This window comes from Gossypium arboreum, chromosome 6 (genome assembly GCF_025698485.1).
Source record: "Gossypium arboreum isolate Shixiya-1 chromosome 6, ASM2569848v2, whole genome shotgun sequence".
In the NCBI taxonomy this organism is placed as follows: Eukaryota; Viridiplantae; Streptophyta; class Magnoliopsida; order Malvales; family Malvaceae; genus Gossypium; species Gossypium arboreum.
The window spans coordinates 16501030-16528982 of NC_069075.1; the positions used below are offsets into that span (position 1 = coordinate 16501030).

General features: G+C 36.7%; 1 non-coding gene across 1 annotated transcript; it reads left to right on the plus strand.

Annotated features, from left to right (window-relative positions):
- The first annotated feature begins 16433 nt into the window (after positions 1-16433).
- Positions 16434-16540, plus strand: LOC128294856 (small nucleolar RNA R71). Its single transcript, XR_008285162.1, has one exon. It is a non-coding gene; the product is annotated as a small nucleolar RNA R71 (small nucleolar RNA).
- The last annotated feature ends 11413 nt before the right edge of the window (positions 16541-27953 follow it).

A 27953-nucleotide genomic window follows, 5' to 3' on the forward strand; every position in this document is an offset into this window, starting at 1 on the left:
TCATATGCACAATTTCTCAAAGACATGCTTACTTCACAATCCCAACTCTTATATTCATACACAAATAACGGCCTAGTTAATGCCGATAGCTCATTTATCATTAGAGCGAATATTCATACGCACTTACTCATAGTGTGCGAAGCACACACAAAACATACCTTGTTGTTGGGAATTTCACAAGTGCATTAACTGAAAATTTTTACAGCAAGTTCAAAGTTCTCGAATCACATACCTTCGGAGTTTAACCGGATATAGCTACTCGTTCAAACGCCTTCGGGACATAGCCCGGTTATGGTAACCCGCACAAATGCCTTCGGGACTTAACCCGGATATCACAACTCGCACAATTGCCTTCGGGCTTAGCCCGGATATCACAACTCGCACAATTGCCTTCGGGCTTAGCCCGGATATCACAACCCGCACATTCATACACATCTTTGTTTCAATTTCATAACAAACGTTTATGCACAATTTACTTAATCAAGAATATCATTTTGGCTCAATGGCCACATACAAGGGCACAATTTCGATTGCTTATTACTTCATTCAATCGAATCAAAATCTAAGTTTCGATACTCAAAACTTACCTCGAATGTTGTCGAACGATTCCGATGGCTATTCGACTACTTTTTCCTTCCCTTTATCGGATTTGGTTCCCTTTGCTCTTGAGCTTAATGTTAACAAATAAATTGATTTAATCGTTTTGAATATCGGAAAGAGGAACTCATGGCACTTAGCCCACATATATTCACTAGACATTATAGTCACATGCGCACGAATTCATGAATCAAACTCAACACACAAAGCCTTCAACATGCTTACTCATGGCGAACAACACAACCTCTTAGGTACTCATTCATGGGCCGATTATGCATGTTGATGTTGAGGCCAATTACATGTTTAATACCACACATGAATGGCACACATTTTACTAGCTAATGCTTTACATATTGTGGCTCAATACACATCTATCATTTACCTCATAACCAAAACATAATCACAAGAAAATACATACTTTGAGATAGTATATATGTCATACCAACACATCATGTGCAAACATATATATACATATAGGTGCATGGCCGAATCTCAAGGTGTTCATAACCATCTAAAACACAAATTTTACCAATCAAGTAACAAGCATAAATCATGCTCATGAACGCATCATGGCCGAATACATCACAATCATACCCCATTGAACTTGGTCATGGTTAAACAAAGAACTCAATGTCTTACTCAAGATTGCTACAAAGAAATTTCAAGAGTAGTCAATCCATCATTGCATGCATCATTAGCAAGCTTCACATTTAGCATGCAATGGCTTTAACACAATAACAACCTTGGCCAAATACCATTTCCATGGCATAACAAGGATTTGAACCATGGCTAACATGAACATCAAGTTAGCAACTAAAACATGCATGAATCTCATGACACAACCTCATACATACCTTAATCTTGATGCAAGTATAGCCAAAATCTCCTTATAGATCTCTTCCAAACCAAAAATGGAGCAAAAATCCTCCTTCTTCCTTAGTTTTGGCTCAAAGAAAGGATGAACAAATTTTTCTTTCTTTCTCTACAACTCACGGCAATGGGGGAATACCACACTCACACACATTTTTTTTCATTCTTTTCTTACCCATACACCTTTGTTTATTATTTCTCCCTAATGCACCAACAAAACATGTTTCATGACATGTTTTGCCCATCCTCTCTTGCCATGGCGGCCACTTCATGTTGGGGGAAATTTGACATGCAAATCCCTTATTTTTGCATGCATGATCAACTAGTCATCACACATTTCCCCATCATACTTTCAAAGTTCACTACTAGGTCCTTTCTAGTGAAATTCACATTTATAACACTAAATCGAAACATCAAAAATGTCACACACAAATTAACACATATCATAGGCATCAAAATAAATTTTAAATTATTTTTATGCCTCGGTTTTGTGGTCCCGAAACCACATCCCGACTAGGGTCAATTTTTGGGCTGTCACAGTTTTCATCATATTCCTTTTTCATTATTTATTCTTTCTAACATAACCATTGACTAAACATGTTTGCAACATGTTTCCATTCATAGCATGGCCGGCCACTATGCTTAAATTTTGGGTAAATTGACATGCAAACCCAGCATTTTCACAACATGCATTTATAGGCCACCTTACATTTGCCTAGCACATTTCTAAATTTTCTCACATAAGTCCTATTTGATAAAATTCACTTACAATTAACAAAATCCAAACATGAAATTTTCACACATGCATATGTACATATAATAAGCATCAACTATGACGGTTAATTACTTTTATGACTCGGTTTAGTGGTCCCGAAACCACTTTCCGACTAGGGTCAATTTAGGGCTGTCACAACTCTCCCCCACTTAAGAAATTTTCGTCCCCGAAAATCTTACCGGTAAATAGGTTTAGGTATCGTTCTTTCATAGAGTTCTCAGGTTCCCAAGTAGCTTCTTCCATTCCGTGTTTGAGCCATAACACTTTCACTAACGGAACCCTTTTGTTTCGCAACTCTTTCACTTCACGAGCTAGGATACGGATCGGTTCTTCTTCATAACTCATATCGGCTTGAATTTCAATCTCGGAGGGGTTTATTACATGCGAAGGATCAGATCGGTAACGTCGAAGCATCGAAACATGAAAAACGTTGTAGATCCTTTCGAGTTCAGGGGGTAAAAGCAACCTATATGCAACTGGGCCAACTCGTTCGGAGATCTCACACGGCCCAATGAATCTCGGACTCAATTTGCCCTTACGGCCAAATCTGAGTATCTTTTTCTAAGGTGATACCTTGAGAAACACTTTGTCTCCCACCTGATACTCAATATCTCTTCGTTTTAAATCCGCGTACGACTTCTGACGATCTGATGCTGCCTTCAGACTCTCACGAATTATACTTACTTTCATTCAGCATCTTTAATCAAATCCACTCGAAAATTTTACTTTCACCGAGCTCGGTCCAAAACAATGGCGTCACGGCATTTTCGATCGTATACAAAGCCTCGTAAGGTGCCATCTTAATACTTGACTGAAAACTATTATTGTGGCGAATTCAATCAAAGGTAAATACCGTTCCCATGAACCACTAAACTCGAGGATGCAACATCTCAACATATCCTCAAGTATCTGAATTATCCGCTCGGATTGACCATCGGTTTGGGGGTGAAAAGCGGTGCTAAAATGCAACTTGGTACCCAAGGCTTCTTGAAATTTCTTCCAAAATCGTGAGGTGAATCTCGGATCTCTATCCGACACAATAGAAATCGGTACCCCGTGTAATCTCACAATCTGAGAAACATACAATTCAGCTAGTTTATCCAATGAAAAATCCGTACGTACGGGGATAAAATGAGCCGACTCAGTCAGTCTATCAACAACAACCCAAATCGCATCTTTCTTACTTGTCGACAATGGTAACCCAGACACAAAATCCATCGTGACTCGATCCCATTTCCATTCAGGTATCATGATCGGCTGAAGTAAACCCGTAGGCACTTGATGTTCCGCCTTTACTTGCTGACATATTAAACACTTCGAAACAAAATCAGAAATGTCTCGTTTCGTACCATGCCACCAAAACTGACGTCTCAGATCGTTGTACATTTTCGTACTCCCCGGGGTGAATCGACATTCGGCTACAATGAGCCTCGTTCAGAATCATCGAAATGAGTTCTGAATTTCTTGGAACACACAAACGACTTCTGAACCTCAAACAATCGTCATTATCAATTTGAAACTCTGATTCCATATTCGGAACACATTCAGCCCGTCTTGCAACCAACTCATCGTCGACTTTCTGAGCTTCACGAATTTGATGAATTAATAATGGTTTGGCCTTTAATTCGGCTACTAACACATTGTCGGGTAGAACAGACAAGTGTACATTCATTGCTCGTAAAGCAAACAGTGATTTCCGGCTTAAGGCGTCCGCAACCACATTAGCCTTTCCCGGGTGATAATCAATGACCAGCTCATAATCTTTCAACAACTCAAGCCAACGTCTTTGTCGCAGATTTAAGTCTCTTTGAGTCATCAAATATTTGAGACTTTTGTGATCCGAAAATACATGGCACTTCTCACCAAATAAGTAATGTCGCCATATTTTCAAGGCGAATACAATGGCAGCTAATTCGAGATCATGGGTCGGATAATTTTTCTCATGTGGCTTTAATTGTCTCGACGCATAGGCCACAACTCGACCTTCTAGCATCAACACGCAACCTAACCCAAGTAAGGAGGCGTCACTATAGATGAAAAACTCTTTGCCTGATTCGGGCTGCACTAAAATTGGGGCTTCAGTCAAATAAGTTTTCAGTTGATCAAAACTTTTCTGACATTTTTCCGTCCATTCGAACTTAATATCTTTTTGAAGTAGCTTCGTCATGGGTGTGGCTATCATCGAAAAACCTTTTACAAACCGTCGGTAGTAACCGGTGAGTCCCAAAAGCTCGAACCTCGAATATTTCTGAGGCTTCCAGTTAAGTATGGCTGAAATTTTGCTCGGGTCAACTCGAATACCGATCTGCAGATACCACATGGCCCAAGAAGCTAACCTCTTAACCGAACTCACACTTATCGAACTTAGCATATAACCGCTTATCCCGTAAAATTTGCAACACTAATCTCGGTGCTCAAGATGTTCGGTCTCATCTCTTGAATAGACCAAGATGTCGTCAATGAACACAACTACGAACCGGTCCAAATACTGTCTGAAGATCCGATTCATCAAATCCATAAATACCGTAGGGGTATTAGTGAGCCCAAACGGCATCACTAAGAATTCGTAGTGGCCGTATCTCGTTCTGAAAGCAGTTTTGGGTATATCCGAATCTCGAATCCGCAACTGATAATAACCCGATCTCAAATCTATCTTTGAAAACACTGAGGCTCCCTTTAGTTGATCAAACAAATCATCAATACGCGATAACGGATATTTATTCTTTATTGTCACTTTGTTCAGCTGACGATAGTCGATGCACAACCTCATGGTTCCGTCCTTCTTTTTCACAAACAATACTGGTGCACCCCAATGTGAGAAACTTGGTCGAGCAAAACCTCTATCCGTCAATTCTTGCAACTGAGCTTTCAACTCTTTTAACTCGGTTGGTGCCATACGATACGGAGCTATCGAAATCGGAGTAGTCCCAGGTACAAGCTCAATACCAAACTCTACCTCCCGAACAGGTGGTAAACCCGGTAATTCTTCGGGAAAAACGTCCGGGTATTCACAAACCACCGGCACAGATTCGGGTTTCTTTTCTAACTCTTTGTCATCAAGTACATACGCAAGGTATGCTTCGCACCCCTTTCTTACATATTTCTGAGCCAACATTGATGATATTACAGCTGGCAACCCCTTTAAGTCCGTAGACTCAACTCGGATTATCTCGTTATTTGCGCACCTTAAATCAATGGTTTTTCTTTTGCAACTCACCACTGCGTCATATACGGTCAACCAGTCCATACCAAGAATAACATCAAATTCATCAAATGGTAAAAGCATCAAATCGGCTGGAAAACAGGATTCTCGGATCATTAGAGGGCATCTCTTACACACTTTGTCAACAAGCGCATATTGACCCAAAGGATTTGACACTCGAATTACGAACTCAGTAGACTCAATAGGCAGAGTCTTACTGGATGCTAAAGTCTCACATACATAAGAATGAGTAGAGCCAGGGTCGATTAATGCAATTACATTAGTGTCAAAAAGAGTGAAAGTACCAGTGATAACATCAGGGGAGGATGCTTCCTCTCGTGCACGGATGGCATATGCCCTAGCAGGAGTACGGGTCTCAGATCGAACAGCCGTATCAGAGGCCCCTCTCTGACTACCACCCTACCTCCTGAAATTGTCGGTGGTCTACCTCTAGCTGTCATTCCACTAGGTCTTGCACCTTGTATCCTATTCTTCTCATCAAGCTCCATGCAATCTCTAATGAAGTGGTCCTTCGAACCGCATCCGTAGCAAGCCCTGTTAGTAGACTTACCCCAACATTCACCTATGTGTCGTCTTCCACATTGGGGGCATTCAGGTTTCTCTTGGCGATTATTGCCCACACTAGCTACCGAAGTAGCTCGGGAGTCCGTCGATGGTCGTGCTCTAATGGAAATTCCCGCAGTCGTCCTCGATTTAATAGTGTCCTCCCTGAACTTCTTTATAGCCGAGAATGGAGCTTTACCCATCGATCTTTTACGATAGTCTCTAGCTTCAAATTCAGCCTTCTTCTTCTCCTTTCCAAGTTCTTCCGCCTTGCAGGCTCGTTCAACTAGTGTTACGAATTCTTTTATCTCCAAAATACCCACTAGTAGCTTTAAATCTTCATTCAATCCTTCTTCGAATCTCTTGCACATAGCAACCTCATTAGCCACACACTCCCGGGCATACCGACTGAGTCTTACGAACTCATGTTCGTATTCAGATACTGTCATACGGCCTTGCTTGAGTTCCAAGAATTCCTTACGCTTTTGATCGATGAACCGTTGACTAATATATTTCTTTTGAAATTCCGCTTGGAAGAAATCCCAAGTAACTCATTCGTTTGGGACTATGGAAATCAAGGTCCTCCACCAATAGTAGGCTGAGTCTCGCAACAAGGATATAGCACACTTTAGACATTCATCGGGTGTGCATGACAGTTCATCGAACACCCGAATGGTGTTATCAAGCCAGAACTCGGCCCTTTCGGCATCATCAGTAACTATGGCCTTGAACTCCTCGGCTCCGCGCTTCCTAATCAAGTCTACAGGTGGTTTACTCAGCCTCATAGGATCAGTAACTGATGGCATTACGGACTCTTGGGGTGGATTATTCAAATTCGGGAATGGTTGGACAGCCAGAATGGTTCGGGCATATTGCGCGACCCACTCATTCATCATGGTGAAGAAGGCTTGTTTTGCCCCCTCATCCTGATTATTTGCAGATGACTGAGGTTCAACAGGTGGTGTCCCTTGCGCAGGAGCAGCCGCTACACTTTCAACGTCATCCGCTAAGGGTCTCTCTACCCCGGGTTCCATTTGCTAATCAAAACAAAAATTTTAACCGTCAAAAGTCATCACATTATTAAGCACTAACATTAAGGCATGTATAGCTAGACTCATACGCGCTATGGTAATCCTAGAACCGACTAAACCATAGCTCTGATACCAATAAAATTGTAGCACCCCGTACCCGAGACCGTCGCCGGGGTTGGACATGAGGGGTTAACAGACTTCGTTCACTTAATTTCACCGCTCATAAAAAAAAATTTTCCGGACAGCTGGCTAACTGTGTCACTATCACCTTAAAAATCATATCTTGAGTTCTACAACTCGAAAATAAGTTTTGTGATTTTTCCCTGAAACTAGACTCATATATCCATCTACAAATTTTTTTCTAGAATTTTTGGTTGGGCCAATTAGTACAGTTTATTAGTTAAAGTCTCCCCTGTTCCAGGGTGCGACTACACTGACCTTCATGCATTACGACCTGGATATCTCCCTGTACAGGGCTTCAATACTGATGCCATTTGTTTCTATAGAAACTAGACTCAAAAAGGAATCTATACATATATGACATGACTTCTAAATGTCTCGGGTTAATTTATAATGAATTTCCAAAGTCGGAATAGGGAATCTAGAAACCGTTCTGGCCCTGTTTCACGAAAACCTAAATATCTCTTAACATACAACTCATGTGACTGTTTCGTTTATTCCATATGAAAGTAGATTCATCAAGGTTCATTTACATAATTTATTCACTATTTAATTCCATTCCTACTATTTTTAGTGATTTTTCACATCCACATCGCTGCTGCTGTCAGCATCTGCCTTTAAGGTAGACTTTACCTATTTCATAGTTTCCATGATTCAATTAGCCCTTTTTGCATACATAGCACAAAGTATAATCATGATTAACCATTCCAATGGCTAATCGTTTCCAAACATTTCCATACCTCTTAGTGATCAACATACAAACGATTATAGTACTATGCTAAAAAACGATATAAGCCATTTTCGCATGGCTATCCAAAGTTTTACATACCAAAGTTCAAACAAACATAATAGCCTATACATGCGAAATGTTCTCTTAGACCAACTAAGAAGAAGATACCAAAAGTTGCAAGCTGGTGTGATGACTTCGATGACGGTCCCGAATACACAAAAAGTCGAGTCCAAGAAACCTAAAATGGGTGACAAGCAAACACCGAATGAGTATATAACTCAGTAAGTCATAAGCATTACACTACCATCCATTAATAAAATTTTCACAAGAGGAAACAACGAAATGAGGCTAAGTACTCCATCCATACCGAACTATGCCATAGTTTCTTAGACCTTACGATTCAATCTCATTCCAAGTCCTACATTGACATTTCATACGCTATTCAATAGGATAATTGAGGCATTTCCATACATCATTTTATTTTCGTTACAATCATACAACTAAACGAACTTTCACCTATTCCACGATGAACCTTATGTACGTGACTTCAATTATAATCATCACATAGGTTCAAAACTTACCACGCTCAACTCCATATATAAACATAGCGCCTATTAGCCATGAACTCAAGGTACTTACCCTTTCCGCTGTTCGAAATCGATTCGGTAAGGTCGCACCCTTAATATAAATAATTGATAGAAAATATATATATATATATATTTATATAGTGAGTTCGCACACATAGTGCTTAATAATCAACCACGCACACTTAGTGCCATGTACTTTAAACTCGTACACTTAGTGCCATGCATTTCAAGCCCGCACACTTAGTGCCATTCTCTCAACCGTGAACACTTATTGTCCGCACACTTAGTGCCGAAAACCAGCCACTATATACGCTTCACTTCCTTTTTACATTCGACAATTTCATCTCTACATACATATACATTTGTATACATTTCATCTCATTAAACACAATTGCATAGGTATTACGATCATTTAAATCAATACCAACTATATGCTTAATGACTTACCTTGTGTTGGGTAAAATAATTCCAAGTCGGCTACTCGATGACCTTCGATTTCCCTTGTTGGACGCCTCCTTTAGGATCTTGAGCTTAAACAAATAAATTAACTCATTCAACCGCTTTGCTACATATATTGGTATTCACATTTTAATGATTTTATGACATACGAACGGCATGGTAAAATTTTTATCTTGCTACCTTATGCTCTTAGCTATTCGGCTAATAACCATATGCTATCGCCCTACTATCAATAATCCAATCACACATGCATATATATATATATGGCGAATGTACAAAGCTTAGACTCATCATCACCTATGCTCTTAATTTGATGGCGAATATGCATACATATATATATATATATATAATATCAACTATACTATCATCTTTAATTCACCTAAACACAAAATTTCATCTCATGAACACTTGACTGAATTTTTCCTAATCTAGCATGGCTTCACATATATTTGTAACATCCTATAAATCCACATATATCACATTTCTACATAAATTTTCATTTACTTTTCCTCTACTTCCATTCACAACCTCAAAAGCACCATACACATGTATCATTACAAAGCTTCACACTTAGCATGCAAATGACATCAACACAAATCCACCTTAGCCGAAACTTAACTCATCTTCATGCCTCATCACCACAACATCAAACATCAAACATCAACCAAGAAGACAACACCCATGGCCGAATATCATCCCCATCTCATAGCAAAGATTTAAACCATGGGCTAGGTATAACTCAAACTAACAACTAAAAACATGCATGAATCTCATGGACAACATCAAACATACCTTAGTCTAGCAACCTCCCATGGCTGATTTTCTCAAGCTCTTCCCCCTTCTTCTTAGAACATTCGCCAAGCCAACAAAATGTGAAAGGATGGACACTTTTTTCTTTTCTTTGTTTTCATCATATTCCTTTTCATTATTTATTCTTTCTAACATAATCACTAACTAAACATGTTTGCAACATGTTTCCATTCATAGCATGGCCGGCCACTATGCTTAAATTTTGGGTAAATTTACATGCAAACCCAGCATTTTCACAACATGCATTTATAGGCCACCTTACATTTGCCTAGCACATTTCTAAATTTTCTCACATAAGTCCTATTTGATAAAATTCACTTACAATTAACAAAATTCAAACATGAAATTTTCACACATGCATATGTACATATAATTAGCATCAACTATGACGGTTAATTATTTTTATGACTCGGTTTAGTGGTCCCGAAACCACTTTCCGACTAGTGTTAATTTAGGGCTGTCACAGAAGCAAACTATCACAGACTTTGTGGCGAAGTGTTTAGTCTATCAGAAGCTGAAAGTAGAGCATCAATTTCCCTCATAATTGCTACAACCACTAAAAATTCAAGATTGAAAGTGGGAAAGGATCACTATGGACTTTGTTTTAGGCTTGCCTCAGACTTCGACAAAGAAAGATGCAATATGAGTGATTGTGGATCGCCTCACGAAAAGTTTGCACTTCTTAGTAGTTCACACAAACTATACGTTACAAAAACTGACGGAATTGTACATAGCAGAGATAGTACGACTCCATGGCGTACCAATTTTCATTACCTTTGATCGATATCCTTGACTCACTTTAAGATTTTGGAAAATTTTGCAAGAAGCTCTAGGTTCAAAACTTAACTTCAATACTGCTTATCATCCACAAACAGATGGTCAATCAAAGAGGATGATAAAACTACTGGACGACATACTGTAAAGCTGTGTGTTAGAGTTCGCAGGAAGTAGGCAACGTTATTTGCCTTTGGCAAAGTTCACATATGATAATAGATATCAATCAAGTATCCAAATGGAACCCTTTAAAATGTTGTATGGAAGAAAATATAGAACCCCCTTGTGTTGGGTAGAACTGGACGAAAGACAAATAGTTGGACAAGAGCTAGTTCATTAGAAATAGGATAAAGTAAATATTATATGCGAATAACTGAAAACAACTTCAGATAGACAAAAATCCTACGCTAATTTAAAATGACGAGACATTGAGTACCAAGTATGAGAGGAAATGTTTTTGAAATGGAAAAAAGTTTTAAGGTTTGGGCAAAAAGGGAAATTAAATTGTAAGTCCATATAAAGTGGTTGAAAGGATTGGTCCATTGACTTATCAACTCAAGTTGCCACCAGAACTTGAGTGAATCCATGATGTTTTCCATATGTCCATGCTAAGCAAATATCATGTGGACCCATCCCATGTTGTGTTAGTAGATGAAATTGAGGTACGACATGATCTAACATACGATAAAGAACCAGTAGAAATTATAGCTTGTGAGGAAAAAGGCTTGCAAATCAAAAGAGTTCTTTTAGTCAAAGTGTAGTGGAGAAACCACAAAACCAGCTAAGTCGCTTGGGAAATTGAGGAAGCAATGAAGCGTCACTATCCTCATTTGTTCTGCATAGTTAATTTCAAGGATGAAATTTCTTAAGAGAGGGAAAGTTGTAATATCCCAGAATAGGACCTAAAAGTTTGAGGCTTGGCAAATAGGTTTACGCCAATGGGCTTGGCGAGTTGGTGTTTGCCATTAGGCCTAGCAAGTTGGGGTCACCAATAGGCCTGGCAAACTATGGTTGCCAATGGGCCTAATGAGCTATGATTATTGTTTTAGGCTGAAAGTCAAAGGTAAGAGTAGTTAAAGGGTAATTATACCAAAATTAGGAGGACAACTTATTTTTCTCTTCGTTACACCATCCATGCATGTAACTCTTTCCTACTTCTACTACGACTAGGGTATCCTAATAACATTAGAACACTTAGTACCTATAAATTAAACCCTTCCTATTGGAAATTCAAATTCTTTTGAACGATAAAATTTTCTTAGATCTCTTCATTGATTATCTTATTGTTAAGTTTCTACCAAGAACCTTGAATTTAGCTCTTAGTATCTAAGGTAAGACTCTATTTCTCTATTTATGTTGATGTTTTAAAGTAATTAAGAATGGTTCGCGAAAAAAGGAAACTAAGTTCGCCAAGCTATTGGTATGTGTGAACCTAGGTTCACTTGTGTTTATGTATGAGTTTTCATGAGCTCTAACTGTTAATGACTTGTATATGTTCGTGAAATTGTGAAACAGACAGAATCATCTACAAGCAAAGATAAAGGAAAAACGAAGCTTGTCTAAAGTTTTCAGCAAACTAATGAGTGTTCAGGGATCGTCACATGTATATGCGAACCATAGTGTTAATCAAGAGCTTAGAATTTTAACCTAAGTTATGAGAGTAATTCTTTCATAAAATATGTTTTGTGAATATGTTAAATATGTGTTTTTATGAATAGTGATATGTAAGTTTTATATTACGAGCTAGATATGAACATTGATCTGCGAGCTCCGCATGACTTGCAAGCTCTATGTTTAAGTAAATGTTTTGAAATTATAATTTTCTAAATTCGTCGGATATAATGGCATGCCATAAGATTGTGAGTACTCACCTTATGTTTTGTGTTCTAGGTGAAACGCCCTGGAATAGGTTAGGAAGATAAGGGAATTTCGGGCTAAGCTCCATTCAATGGGACATATTGGTGTGTTTGGAGAATGCTCAGCTTTATCCTACACTTATGAGACATGTTAAGACTCATTGAGTCATTTTGAGGAATTATAAAGAGATCCGCTTATCCAACAGGAAAAAAAAACATGTGAATAAGATTGTGTTTTCCAAAATAATATGTTTTACTATTTTAAGCTATCTGACAGTGAGTATCCGCGAACCACACTTCACATAAGTATGGTGAACCCAATTCGTAGTTTAGTGACTCTACCAAAGCTTTTGTTTAACTTATGTTTGTGCGTACTATGTGGTTATTCTTTCCTGTATATTCATTGGGTTTGCAAGAGCTCATACACTCCTTTCTAAACATTGTAGATATTTAGATCGCATGATGAGTAGCAACAAGGCGAGCTATCTAAGTGAAGCATAAACACTGGGAAGGTAGTACAAGCAAACTCTAGACATAATGGCAATGTAGGATTCTGCTTGGGTTTAGAGATATCTTTCTGTTGACTTTGCCGTTTGTACTAGGACTTTGGTATTTTTATGTTTTCTTATGTTTTTCGTTATGTTTCTAATTGCAAACCAATAATATTTTATATACACATTTGAATTCTAAGTATATAAAAATAGTCCAAGTTTGATTGATACTTTCTTAATTTACAAGTTCATACCTAAGTAATTAAATTCTAAACATAGTGTTCGCCATAAGCAATAGCATGATATAATCAATCTGACAAACTTATATTGAGTTCGTTAAGGTTGCTACAAAGTGACAGGGTTGGCGAACTGTACATAGTGCGAACCCTAAGAACTAGCGAACTGGTTTTGTGAAAGCTTAATAAATTTTGATACGTAGACTAAGAGGAACCATGCTAATTGAGTTTGCAGTATCTAAACATGTAGGGGTAGTTCGTAAAATATACCCTGTTTAAATGAGTCTTGCACTACGAGGAGTTAGAATATGTGAGCTACAGTAGGAGCAAACCTTGATGTTGAGATGTGTATTTTGTTTATTTGAACTTAGAATTCCACCTAATTAAAAAGAGAGTTTAAGGGTATTGATAAAAATTCTTATATGATATTCTGCTACATATTATTAACTTGAGCATATTTTGTATCTTAACTTGTAATGTAATGGAGGCTAGGTTAGTTGTTAGTGGAAAGTCACTTAGATGGCTAATGTGGCATTCCATAGCTCAGGTTTGGCAGCTGGACCGGCTATAGGGTTTTACAATCAGCATCCATAGTACCTCCATTGGCCTATTGCCATCCGCCTCCTTTGACGCGGCATAAAGTTCATGCACAATCAGAAGGTACATCGAATTGTTCGGGATTGCACAGAAATTCTCCTATTGATGAAATTGAATTGTCTCTCATGTCTCGCTTTGCAATGTACTTATCGATTCGAAACCTCATTCTTGCAGAGGGATTTTTTGTTGGACTGCTTGAAGGTTATATTGAGCTCCCTTTCTCAGATGTAGGCATAGTTATCCGTTATGAATTCACTGTTAGAAAGGTTGCTATGCATGGTTTTGAGGCTATGGAACAAGGGATTGACAAGGAACTCACAGAATCTTGAAGAAAGAGGTTGTGAATAGTTATTTGGCTGGTTATGATGGCTTGGAGGATGTAGCTACTTGTAAGAGCAATATATAGAGGCCATCTAGGGTTTTACTTACCGTGCAAACTTATTGAATATCTTTGAAAATCGCATCGAACCAAGAACAGAAAGTTTCAAAAATGGCTTGTATGTTGCGCCATGCCCCTTTTATGGCGCGGCATGTAGGCCATTTTTGGTAGCGCGACATGAGGTGAATTTATGCCCTATTTGTGATTCAAAGTGTGTGTGTCACATCATAGGGTGTCTATGGCAAGGCATGATAATGTATCTTCATGTTTTCAACATTGAGATGGTTGTGTCACACCATGAGGTTGTTATGTGACGCCATGGCTTTGATTTGGCCTCTCCGAGACTTGTAAAATGGCCTTGGTTGTATGTACTTGCACCCAACTAAAATCTAGCTCCTTTGTTTCTCTCAGAAGCCTATTTCCTTATACTTCTAACGTCAAATAATGAGTCTAATTCCTAATTCTAACAAATTAAAAACAAACTAATATACAATATTTAAAATTTTTTTAAGTTCAATGGGTTAAAATCTATGTTGTGCTACCGAACTTGTATGACAATTCCTTGAATTTCACCATTGAATTCATCAGTCATTCTTGACCATCTTGGCTCTCCCAATCAATCCTTATATTACTGGGATCTCTTCATTTATCTTGTTCCTTTGAATTACACTTACCTACATCAACACAACTAAAAGGATACCCTCGATCGAGGCTGTTAGGAGTTAAATTAAAAAAGCATAACACTCCTCCCCTAGTTATCCCTTACCTTGGGAATCGCAGCCACATTTGAACACTTCTATCTCGTCATCAATTTTTATAATTAGCTCATTTTGTTTGAAATCAATTGTCAATTTAGAAGTGGCCCAAAATAGCCTACCCAATAGAATAGAGATATCCCGATCTTCCTCAAAGTTGAGGACCACAAAGTCAACAAAGATTATGAATTACCGTACCTTGACCAATACATCCTCAAGTACACATTTTGGATGTACCAAGGATCTATTGGCTAGCTGCAGTTTTATCGATATGTTCTTTAGTTCCCCATGTTTTCGATAGATTGATAAGGGCATTAAATTTATGCTAGCCCTTAATTCGCATAGAGCCTTGTTGAATTGTCGATCCCATATCTTTATTGAAATAATAAAACTACCTGGATCTTTTAACTTCGGGGGGATCTTTTTAGCAATAAAAGTACTACACAAGGCATTAATGACAATTCACTCGCCTTTTTTCATCTTTCTATGCTGTGCCATAGTTTTCTTTAAATACTTGGCATATTTAGTGATCTTATCGATAAGCTCTAAGAGTGACAGATTGACATTGAGGGATTTAAATAAATTCAAAAAACTTATAAAATTTTCCTCGTCTCTCTTTTGCTTATCCTTTAGTTGTACCGCAAATGGTACCTTTGTTGTGCTCGAATTTGTGATTACCAGATCAAAAACCGGTTCAACTATCTTCTCGATAAGCTTTTTTAACTTGGCTTCCTCCTTCATGGGTTCGCTGACCTCTCTAGAACATTCTTCTGTTCATGGATGGGTTCTTTTGGCTTTTCAAGTGTCTTCCCCGATCGTAAGGAGATCGCCTTTACATGTTCCTTCCCATCTCTCTAAGGATTGTTTTTTGTGTTACTAAGGATGCTCTGGCCATTTTACTTTTGAAACATAGTCATTAATTGACTCATTTGGTCGCAAAGGCTATCCATTCAAGATTCAATTCGTCCGCATATAGCTTGGACTTGTTGAATGTTCGTCTTTATTGTTTGCATTCCCCCTCTAGTCCATCGAACTTTGACCACATGCATCATGGTCATTCCCTACGATTCTTTGTTGTAATGGTAGAGGTTGGTAAGGAGAGTTTTGTTGGTTTTATGCTCGATTTGCACCTACTTGGTTGCCTTCCCATTTGAGGTTCAGATGATCCCTCTAACCGAGATTGTAGGTATTTGAATAGGGATCTCGACCCCTATTACCTATGTACCTAGCTTTTTCCATTTGATTTTAAAATTTGGCTCAGCTTTCATCTATTTGACAATCGACTCTAAACGATTAAGCTTCTTTAATATCTGATGATATCTACCATCTTCGTCATTAGCTTACACTATTGGAGGCTTTCCTTTTATACGTGAATATTTCGTTTGGCCACATGTATGAATTCATAGCCATGTCGTCTATGATTTTCTAGGCTTTTTCGTATGTGTGGAACATGAAAGATCTTCTGGCCACTCTGTTTAGGCTGGATCTAATGTTACCATCAACACCATTATAAAATATTTGGGTCTAGAGCTACACTTGTGGGCTATGGTGTGGGCACTTCTTGAGCATTGACTTGTAGTGTTCCAATGCTTCGTACAAGGATTCACCTTTATATTGTTTAAAATTGGCGATTTCTCGCCTAAGCTAAATGGTCCAACTGATCGGGAAAAAATTATATAGGAATTTTTATGCTAAATTGTTCAATATGGTAATGGAAACTGGTTCAACAAGTCTAACTGATCAGTCGTATTGTCCCACAATGAGAACAGAAATAACCGAAGATACACAGCATCATCAAATACCCCATTGTACTTGAAAGTGTCATGGAGTTGAAAAAATTGCTTCAAGTGTTGGTTTGGGTCTTCCACCATATTTCTTTTAAATTGTAGTGTGTTTTAGATCATCTGAATAGTGGCCACTTTTATCTCAAAATTATTGGCATTAATCGCCGGCCTTTCTATGTTGCCTCACGCTACATCGAGTGTTAGTAAGGTATACTCGCTCAACGTCCTTTGATCCATTGGGACTTCTTCCCAAATATTTACTTGTCGTTTTCATGGATCTTCAAATAGCGGATTTTCCTGGGGTAAATTAATTATCACAGGTGGATCGATGTTCATTGACTGAGTAGTTGCTCTGAATATGGATGTGGTTCAATTGGGGTGTTGGAGCATCGAGTCGCAAACAACCAAAAAAATTCAAAAGATAATTAAACAAATAAAAATAAATGAACAAAAATTAAAAATTTTGTAATTATAAGCTTTAATGTTCCTATTTATCTTATTAGTTATAAAGATATTTCCTAGATCTAATGCCGAAACCTCTCCAGCAACAGCGTCCACAAGGTAACAACTTGACTACCTATAAATGTGATATCGCTTATAGTAAAAATATCACACCAAAAATATAAGAAATTAAACCAACAGTTTCCGTAAGTATACAGGTCAAATTGTAATATAATATATCTGTACAATGGAACACAAGAAGTATTCTGAGGATTGTACCCAAGGGAGGATGGAATAAATCTACTGAAAACCTCTTTACAATAATAAGTCTAAATAGTAATAATTAAATCCTATATTACGATGAATCATAAAATAGATTAGTATGAGAAATTAAATAAGTAAATAAACTAAGCAATAAAATAAACAAAGAACTAGATAGATAAACCTTAGGGTTTGTAATTAACTTTGGATTAAGGCTTTAGTGTGGATTACCTATTGATTAACCAATTATTACCTTCCGACCTCTAACTAATTAATCAATTGGTTGATACACGCTTATCTCCCGACCTCACTTTCCCAATGATAAACTGTAATTTATACATATTTTATAATATGATTAAGCACATTTTTGGATGAATTATCATTAGATTTGTAGAATTTGATGCTCCTAATCCTTTAATTTCATGTTTTATACTTAGGTGAGCAAAGAAGAGTAAAAAAAGCAAGAAACAGGCCAAAAACGGAGAAAATGGGCCAACGTGGGAAAACAACACGTCCTGGACTTCATCACACGGGCTGACCACACGCCCGTGTCTTTTCAACAGAATAGAAACACGACCTGGACCACTCTCCACGGGCCTGTCCCATGGCTGTGCCAATTTGGCAGAATTGAAGCACGACTTACACGGGCAGACCACACGCCCGTGCCTATTTAACAGCCTTGACCACGACCTGAAGTAATCGCACATGGGTGTGTCAAATGGGCGTGTCCCTGCCGAGCCCAAGTTGAGTTCTATTCGGAAAAAGCCAATTTTAAGAGTTCTTAGGCATTCTAAAGCCTATTTAAACACCTAAGGAGGCTCTTAGAAGGGGGACATGGAGTAGGAAGCAAGGAATTACTCAAGGGAAGCCGATTGATCCATCTCAGAAGCTGGATTCATCGTCAAGACTGAAAATCTCCCTTCAACTTCCAGTCGGGGGTTTTGGGTTTTCTTTATGTTTTGTTATCTTTATTCTCTTGAGATGTTTTCTTTCATAATTATGAACTAAAGCCCCTAAAATACCTAAAAGGAATGAAACCTAAGATAGATCTTGTTATTATTATCTGAATTGTATAATAAATATTTAACTTGTTCTTAATTATGTGTTATTAATTCTTGTTTTAATATTCCAGGATATTGATTCAAGTTAATGCTCTTGTTCAGAGGAGGAATAGACCCTGTTTAAGAGTAACTTTGTTATAATTAAGCGGAGTTGATTGCACGATGATAAGATTTTGCAGCATTAGGGTGAAACCTAATAAAGGAATCCATAGATCGAGTTAATACAACACTAGGACGCTAATTAGAAAGAAGATTTCAATTAATAAACCTAGGGTTAGACATTGTTAGTCTCGAAAGGGATAATAATATAACTTAGGGATTTCTACGGAGCAAGTCGAATGAATAAATCGTCTGATTCAGAGTCAAATAACGAGTGCAGTCTAGGTGGATTTTTCATTGGGTATTGTCTTAATCAAGCAAGTTTTCCCAAAAAATTTTCCCCAATTCTTTCTCTGTGCACTCTTAGTTTAGATAAACAAATCTCTTAATTTTTAGGCTAGATAATAAAAAGAAGGTAATTACTAATACTCTTGGTTCCTTTGGGTTCGACAATCCGGTCTTGCTAAAGCTATACTACTGTTCAATAGGTACACTTGCCTTCATCATGATAATAGTTAGTTTCAAGTACGATTAAATATAAATATTAAAAATTATCACACAAACATCACTCAACCAGGATAAATTACTATTTACTCGGCCAAACTTATCTCCCGATCTCATTTAACCTATGATTACTTCCTAGGGTTTAGGAACATGTAATCTATACCAACTAATCCTCTCAAGAAACCCTAAATCCTTCATTAATCATATCCCCTTCCATTCGTTAATCACGTCCCCATCCACTCGTTAATCTCCCCTAAGGGATTTAGCCACTCATGTTATTAATAATCTTAATCTCAATTGAATAAAAACATGTAAATAACACGATGAAACCGAAAGAGAAAAGAGATCAGAATAATCTTGATTTTGATGTCAATTAGAGCGCGGAGTAATGAATCTCTCGATTGGAATAATCAAATATCGTTGCTTGCGAAGAAGAAATAACTAAAATACTCCAATTAAATAAAATAACTCTTGGATCAAAACTAATCCAAGAGAAAAGAATAAGTCTTACAAAAATCAAAAGAAAACTTAATCTAATCTTACGCCTAAAGTACTAAGGTTTTTTTAAGGGCTTCATGATGACTTTGTTATATCAAACCCCTAAGGTTTTATTTATAGGAGTCTTGGCAGCCAGAACTAGGTCTTCGAGAAGTCCTAGGTCTTCGTATAAAGTTGATTGTGTGGACGAAAATAGCCTTGAAGTATTTGGGCACCATGTCAAGGCTATGGCGTGACACGATAAGCAATTTGTGGCTTCCTTGGTTCATTTCATGCTTTGATGGCTCAAAAAGCTTGCGCATCACTCGTCCCTTACTCTTACATCAATTGGGCCTATAATTCATCATTCTACACACTCAATTACACAAATTAGCACTACCTAATGCCCGTGTTGGCCTAATAGGTCACAACACTCACAAAATGGGTTAAAAAACACTTATTTTACTAATATTTAATCCTAACTACTAAGTATCGAAAACATAATATTAAATACTAAAATGGCTAGAAAACAAGCTTATTAAGTGCAAAAATAGACCGGAATTACTACTACATTTGACGGTAAGTCAATCGTCTTACAATATTACCCATCTGCCTACCCCGTTGTTATGGAAGGTTATATTATTCAAACTGCCCATCACCTACTGAGGGACAAGTCCTTTGCTGGGACTGATAATGATGTACTGGAACCTACTGGTGGTGCAGAAGGGAGGGTCATTTAGGAAACAAGATCGTTGGGTTATTTGTGCTACTGGGTTGGCTTAATCAATATCTATTTGATCACCCTTCGTGAAGCAATGAATTATTTCATATTGTTGGAAAATGTGTACATATTATAGTAAACATGTAACTATTTTCTATTTATTTGAATGATTAATAAATAAATAAAGTTAATTTCACATTTCACCATTATGTCTTTTGTATTTATGTCTTTTATATTTTACATGCATAGTGAAATTGTGATAAGAAAATATTAGCTCATTGATTGTCTAAAGTTCAAACTGAAGATAAATGGCATTGTAAAGAACGTTTACATTGTGAGAAAGGCAACTTACTTTAGTAGATAATCTAAATGAGTTCGTAATCCCGTAAAAAAATCAAAGTGAGCATTTGATTCAAATACTGAGAAGGATTATTAGGTCATTTATAATTCCAATTGAGGAGATGGCTAGTCTTGGCTATCGAAGCAATTGACTCCACAAGTAGAGACATAGATGTATTCATTGGTAGAATGATACATTTGATTGGACCCAAGATGAATTAATTCTGAATCCCTTTGTGAATTAATTCACTTGTGATGTTCATGGTGTGATTTACCTAAATCATGAGTTAGTCACTGACCATGCGTATGCAACTCATGTGCTTTGATGTAAGTGGAAGCTTATGCTCTAAAGATGATCGAGTTTATAGCAGGTATGTTGGGTACATGACTTATGTATGGCATGGTTTTACTAGCAACAATGGAATTCATAGCTCAATTAGAAAGTTAATGATATCCTCTCATTGGTATTGTGGAACGTGGCCAGGGGTTACTTGTTTTCAAATGAGCAATTTATCATAGTTATTTGTTGATAGTGATCATATTAATTATTAAGAAGACACAATGGTGACAATGAGATAAAATAGAATTGTATTGAGTGAACAGATTTAACTTAAAGGAATCAAGGATATCATATAAGGGTGACACAGACATGATGAGGTCATTGGACAAAGTAGTGGGATGGATTGCTTTCTTAAAAAGTATACAATACGGAGTTTTTAGTCATGGTACTTCCTGTGGACTAACTCCATGATTAAGTAATTGTGAATTATCAGAACAATACTTTTGGCAATAATTGCAATCACTAGAGCCTAATTGAATATGTCTGATCGGTCCCTCCGCTAGCTCAACAAAAGCTCGATCGGACTGCATTTGAATTAGAAGAAAATTCTACAACTTTGGGAATAATTTAATTGAGTCGACTTATTTGATGTGGAATTAATTTAGGTGGTCGTAAGAATTGTTCAACTAGAGAATTTAATTAAAGAATTTTCTTGAAAAATTAATTTAGAAAATCTAAATGATTTTTGGAAATTTTTATTCAGATCAAGTAAAATTAAATTAATCAAATCAATTAAAATTAATATAATATTTTTGGAAGTTAATTTTCAAGTCATACAATTGGCCCAATGGGTAATTTAACTTGAAAATTGGACCTAAGATCATAAATTGGGCCTGGGATCCTAAAATCGAGACTAATACCCAAAACTTGGTGGAACCAAGCCCAGTATGTGAAACTGGGCCAATGGTCCAACCGATGGCTAGACCGAACCGATCGGGTCGTCATTGACCTGGTCCAACCAGTAGCAGCCGAACCGGCTCAAGATACCGTAAAGGTGTCATACCTGCATTACCAGACACGGCAGTATCAGCGACTACGACGATGGCATCCTGGTGATAGTCGACAGTTGGTCATCAGTGGCTGAGCAATGGAAGAGTTACACTCCTACTGGAATTCTATCATAAAATTTAGTTTCAGATTAATTATTCTAAAATAATATTATTTTAATAATTTAATATTAAATTTAATTTAATTCTTATCTTAATAGTATCTTAATAGTATTTTATCTATAAGATAAACATAATATTATTTTAATAGAATTAATATTAAATTTAATCTAATATTTATCTTGATAAATATTATATTAATTTAATATTAAAGTGATTAAGTGTAATTATAGTTGAACTCTCTAAACTCTCCCTATATAAAGAGAGCCTTGGGTCATTATGTATCTGATTTACAACTTGACCCAAAAGTTTAGAGAAATTATAAAATTACCCCACTGGTAATTTTTGTGAAAAATTTTCTGATTCGAAACGGTCCCACACTCGGTAGATGTGAGCTTGAGGATAGCAGAGAAGACTACTCGGTTGAAGCACTCATCCTAGACAAATTGAAAAGGTACAATTTTGATTAAGTGATTATTACTTTAGATATCACGACCAAGATCTTGTTTTGGAAAATATTTTAAAACTCTGGTTTTTCCCTAAATTTATTTTTCACTGTGTTTTCCAAACCCGTTTTTCCAACACATATGACTAAGACAACTTCTCCAGAGGGTTTCCAATTATGTGGACTTGAAGAAACTTATGTGTAGTTTCCGCTAGGAAAGCTTGAATAGTTAGAGCATCAGAAACACCCTTCATGATCATTATTGTTACATTAAACCTCTTCATGAAATCTCGAAGGGATTCATTCTCTTTCTATTGGATGGACATAAGGTAAACAGTTGACTACTGCGGGGTTTTGTTGGCTAAAATTTTCTCATGAATAACCCAGCCAATTCAAAGTTTTTTGTGGATCTCAAAAGGAGTAATAGGTACCACTGACGAACAATATTAGAAAGGGTTATGGAGAAAACCCTACATTTCACAACATTAGAGGCTCTAAGAATATTCATGTGGTTGTTGTAATTAGCTAAGTGGTCCTCCAGGTCACTACCACCAATATAAGACAACTTAGGGAACTTGAAAGAAGCAAAAAGGTTGTGATTTAATACAGAATGGGTCAAAGGTTCATTAGCATAGCTCTAGGAAACTTCCTCAGGCTTAGAACCTTTAGCTTATTGCAAGAAATCCAATTTGGTGGCTGCAATATGTCTTTCAATATAAATAACCTTGTTTTAAGGTTCTTACTTTGAACAATTAATAAGTTGAAGATCTTATACTATTTCATTATCATTATGATTCTTCTTACCTTTTTCAACAGTAGATCGTACTTTCTGGTTCTAGTGGAAGGGGCAAATCACTAGCTTTGATAGCATCATTGGTTGTGCATAACTTTGCGATCAACCATTCATTGCGGGTATTTTGCTTATCAAGTTGGCGTTAAAGCTCTTGTTGTTCCTAGAACTGATGTTGTTAAACCAGAAGTTTGTTCCTCCATGAGTTGCATTTTTTCTTACATCTCAGTGACATGGTGTTGAGAGCCAAGGAGATGTTGTTGGGAAACTTGATCTAGAAGATTAGTCGCAACAATAAAATGAGGTTTGGAAGCCAAACAAGAGAGAATTTTCTTTATGTGGTCATTTTTGGGATCTTGCGAGGTAGCAAGGGATGATAGAGTGTTGGGAATTGAAAGGTAGACTATAGTGGTTGGATTAGCTGAGGGAGAATTGAGGGTATTTAGAAGTTGGCTCAAGGCTTCCATGAGGACCATGGCTAGGAGAGTTGGCATCTTGGTTTGGGTTGGGGAAGTTCAGTATTGGTGGCATTACTATCATTCATTGGAGTGGAGGAATTGGCAGGGTTGATGTTATTGTTTTTGTTGATGGGATTGTGGGTAGCATAATTTTCATTATAAAACATTTTCGATCCATACTCATTACACCAATTGTTGGTACCAGGTACAACAAGAGAGGTTGATAAAGAAGATAAATGAGAAGATCACAGTGGTGCAATGGAGGTCAATTCACCTAAAGAGACTGAGAGTCGGAACAAGGACAAGCGAATAGGCTAACCAAAGAGATGATTGCTTGGAGTAACTTGTGCTAGGGAATCGATCCTTTCTACATCTTTTTTCAGGGTACTTATAAGAAAGGTTCCGTTTTCCATTGATATGATATGGTAGGATATACATTTAACCTCACAAAATGCGTAAAGGCTAATCATGTCCGTATATAAAAAGAAATTATGAGTATAAGGTAGTTATACCTAAATAGACTCCTTATTGTCTTAGAATTGTGTTCAGACTCAAATATGAGTGGGTGTCTTCTTACTTGAGTAAGTGGTTGAAAATGGGTATTACTTAAGGTGGAGTCAATGCCAAAGTCAACAATGTGTTTGGTAGTGACACGTGTCTGACTGGTGAAGGGCATGTATAACAATGAGAAAGAAAATTTATTGATATATTCCATTCAAACATGTAAGACATGCAAGGAATATGCTAAAAAATCACGGAATATAAATATATAAATATATATATATAAACCCGTCAAAAAGTATTTTACTAACCTCATTGTTGGGAAGAGTTAGTTATAAGTAAGTTGTTATGTATAAAGTAAAAACAATTCAGAGCTGAATAAAAATTATTTTCTAAAATAAATTATAATAAAAGTGGAAATCTAAGAAAAGCAACCATAGACGCAAATTAGATATTTTCTATTATAATAGTTAGATGAGAAAGAAAATTTATTGAGATATTCCATTCAAACATGCAAGGAATATGCCAAAGAAATTATGGAAGATAAAAACAAAATAATAAAGTCGTAAAAGAATATTTTACTAATCTCATTGTTAAGAAGAATTAGCTAAAAGTGAGCTGTTATGTATAATGTAAAAAAATTTAAAGCTAAAAAAAATTATTTTCTAAAATAAATTACAATAAAAGATGAAATCTATGCAAAGCAAAAATATTTTCTATTGCTATAGTTAGATGAAAAAGAAAATTTATTAAGATATTCCTTCAAATATGCAATACATGCAAGGAATATGCCAAAGAAATCATGGAAGATAAAAACAAAAATGCAAAGCCGTAAAAAAAAATCGAGCGAAGGAGATAATTATGGAAGAAGTAATCAAGGTTTAAAAATCAAGAAACTGAAACGATAATAGGTATTTAGTAGGAGGCATTCATAAGAAGTTACCATAATAACATTAATAGTAAATATGATGCCAAGCTAAAAGCTTTCCTTTATTCCAAATTTGAATATTGAAAAGGTGTTTCCTTTTGGTGCTGAGATAGTATTTAAGGTGAAACGGATGGTTTTAGTGATGAATATAATGTAACTGTTCCATTTTTTTTCTTTATTGAATTCAGTAGTTTTATTTCATCCTTGGTTTTTGGCATTCTTATTTTATTCTCATTTAATTAGAAATAATTATTTCTTATTTTACCCTCATTTAATTAGAAATGGTGTATTCCAACCCTATTTAATGTATAAAACTCTTTTGAGAATTGATTTTATATAATATATCGACTACCACTTTCCAAGCAACTCAACCAAACATAACTGAAAAATCATTTATTTTTAATTATTGGCCGGGGGATTTATGCCTTTAATCAACTCATTTATTTTAATCATTGGCAGCACGATTTATGTCTAATTTGTTGCGGCGTTTTTGCTGTTGCATTGTGTTCTCTTTTTTCAGCTTTTGTTTCTTCTATTTGCGTAATTGTTGCTTTCTTCATTTTCTTTCAATAAAATAGACTTCTATTGAGGAAAAATTTACTAACCATGCTCTTAGTCTCTTTAACAAAGTCATCTTCACTTTAATGTTTTGTCCAACTGCAAACAATTCTTAATAGACTAAACCCGTATGAGTCTGTTATGAACAGAAATCGAGAAGCCAAAAATGGCAGAGAAGGAAGGGAAGGAAGAGAGAAATTCCAAAGAGAAAAAAAGGAAGAAGAAGAAGAAGAGAGAAATCGGAGAAGGAAAGAGATGGAAAAAGAAAGAGGAATTCTATGCAACCCCCTCAACAATTACAAGCCATTATATAAGGGAAAAATAACAGAAAATGAAAAATAAAAATTGGAAAATAACAGTACGGTGCCTAGTCTTCATTTTAACCTATAAAAATTTCCTCCACCTCAAAAATATCCTTGTCCTCAAGGATCAAAGTGAGGAAAAGTGCTTGAATGTTCAATAGGATAACCATAAATACCCATTCTTCAATCAAGCAGAGGACATCCATAAGTACAAAGTTCATGACAAGAACATCAAACTTCAATTCAATGGGATATAGATCATCAAACAGTTCTAGCCCAACACTATCCATTGTGTCATTAGGATCAGTAACCTTATGCACTTTGGTACCCATGGTAGTAAATTTCACATTATTATAAATACGGTTACCATGCGACTCGCCTGCAACTGGATGGTATAAAAGGAATTGTTTTGGCCATTGATAGTTAACCCACATCTCATCCCTGTGATCAATAAGAGGGAAAGTTTCATCATTGTTATGCAAGATAGAATCTGATACAACCATTTCTGCAACAACCCACATGACTTCATTGAACCTAAGGCCAAACTCCGTGTTTAATGGAAATCTACACATTTTCTCTAAATTAAGACAGCCATTACAAAACTCATGAAGTGTAAGTAGAATGGGGAGAGGAAGAACGTGACCCACAAGCGAATCATCAAGTTGCATTTTATGCGACCACTAAGTGTTGAGGCGTGAAGGCCTCCCTAGTAGGAATGGAGGCAACCGAGAAAAGCCTAGAGCAACTGAAAATTGCAGAGGCATGGCCATGCCATCGAAGGGCACATCAACTAGCTTAGGATAGCTAAAGAAAGCTAGTAGTAAAAGTTCCAAAGGAAAAGTTGCCCACATTAAAGACAAAAGAAAGTGCAAGAGAGGACCTGAATCAACCAAATCTACAGACCATCAGCTTCTCACACAAAATTTCATGAAAGTCTAAGTTAAAATACTCCTTCTGATGAAAATCCTTATGAGACTTCTGCATCTCAGAACCTAGGCCTTGCGCAAGATTGTCATTCAAACAACCATGAAAATAGTCAAGGTTCAAATACTTAAACCTTTTAGGAAATTCATATTCATCGTCACATGAGGAGTATAGTAAGCTATCCATAAATTTAACAAAGGCTCTTTGTGAGCTATATCAAAATTCTGCACCAAATCACATGAGGCACAATATCGTTGAGCTTCATTCTTCCCTGAAGACATTAGCCTAATCAAAATTAACCCACCAAATTCATCTGACTCGCACACCAACTTCAAGATATCCCTGCTAAAAAGGGTTTGCAAAACTTTGAAATTTTTATAGCAACAGATCTTTCATTAATTGAAGACAGCCTGAACTTACAATTCCAAAATGATCCCAATATTATGCAAAAACTTGATTCAGTTTCCCACTGATATGTATCATCCCTAAATTGTGACCTTAATTCTGATAACCTAATCACATCAATGAAGCATGGATTATCTAGATTATGAGCCCAACACAACAATGGCACCCTTGGTTTGTGCACTTCGCAAAGAAGAAATAAACTTTTGGAAGCCAAAACAAACTAAAACCCATCAGCTCCTACTCTAGAAAACGCTAGGAACTGATCCTCATCAACTACATCATATGGGCTCAACATCTCAATCTTAGCTAAACAATTTACATTACACTTATTACGCTTAAAATCAAGTAACAAAGCAACATCTGATCGGGCAACAACTGAAATCCTAGGATGCCAATTGAACTCAATACCCAACCATTTATAATTCTCTGCACCACTCGAATCATCCCATAAAACTCTAAGTTTACTACCTTTAACATAGTCATTGAGTCTCTGACAATTAACACAATTAGTTAAATCAAACAAGAATAGATGTACCATTTTCTAACAAAACCACACTTTCTTCATGCATGTATGGACTACAACAAGCATAGACAATTGAGGAACTCTTGAATAGCT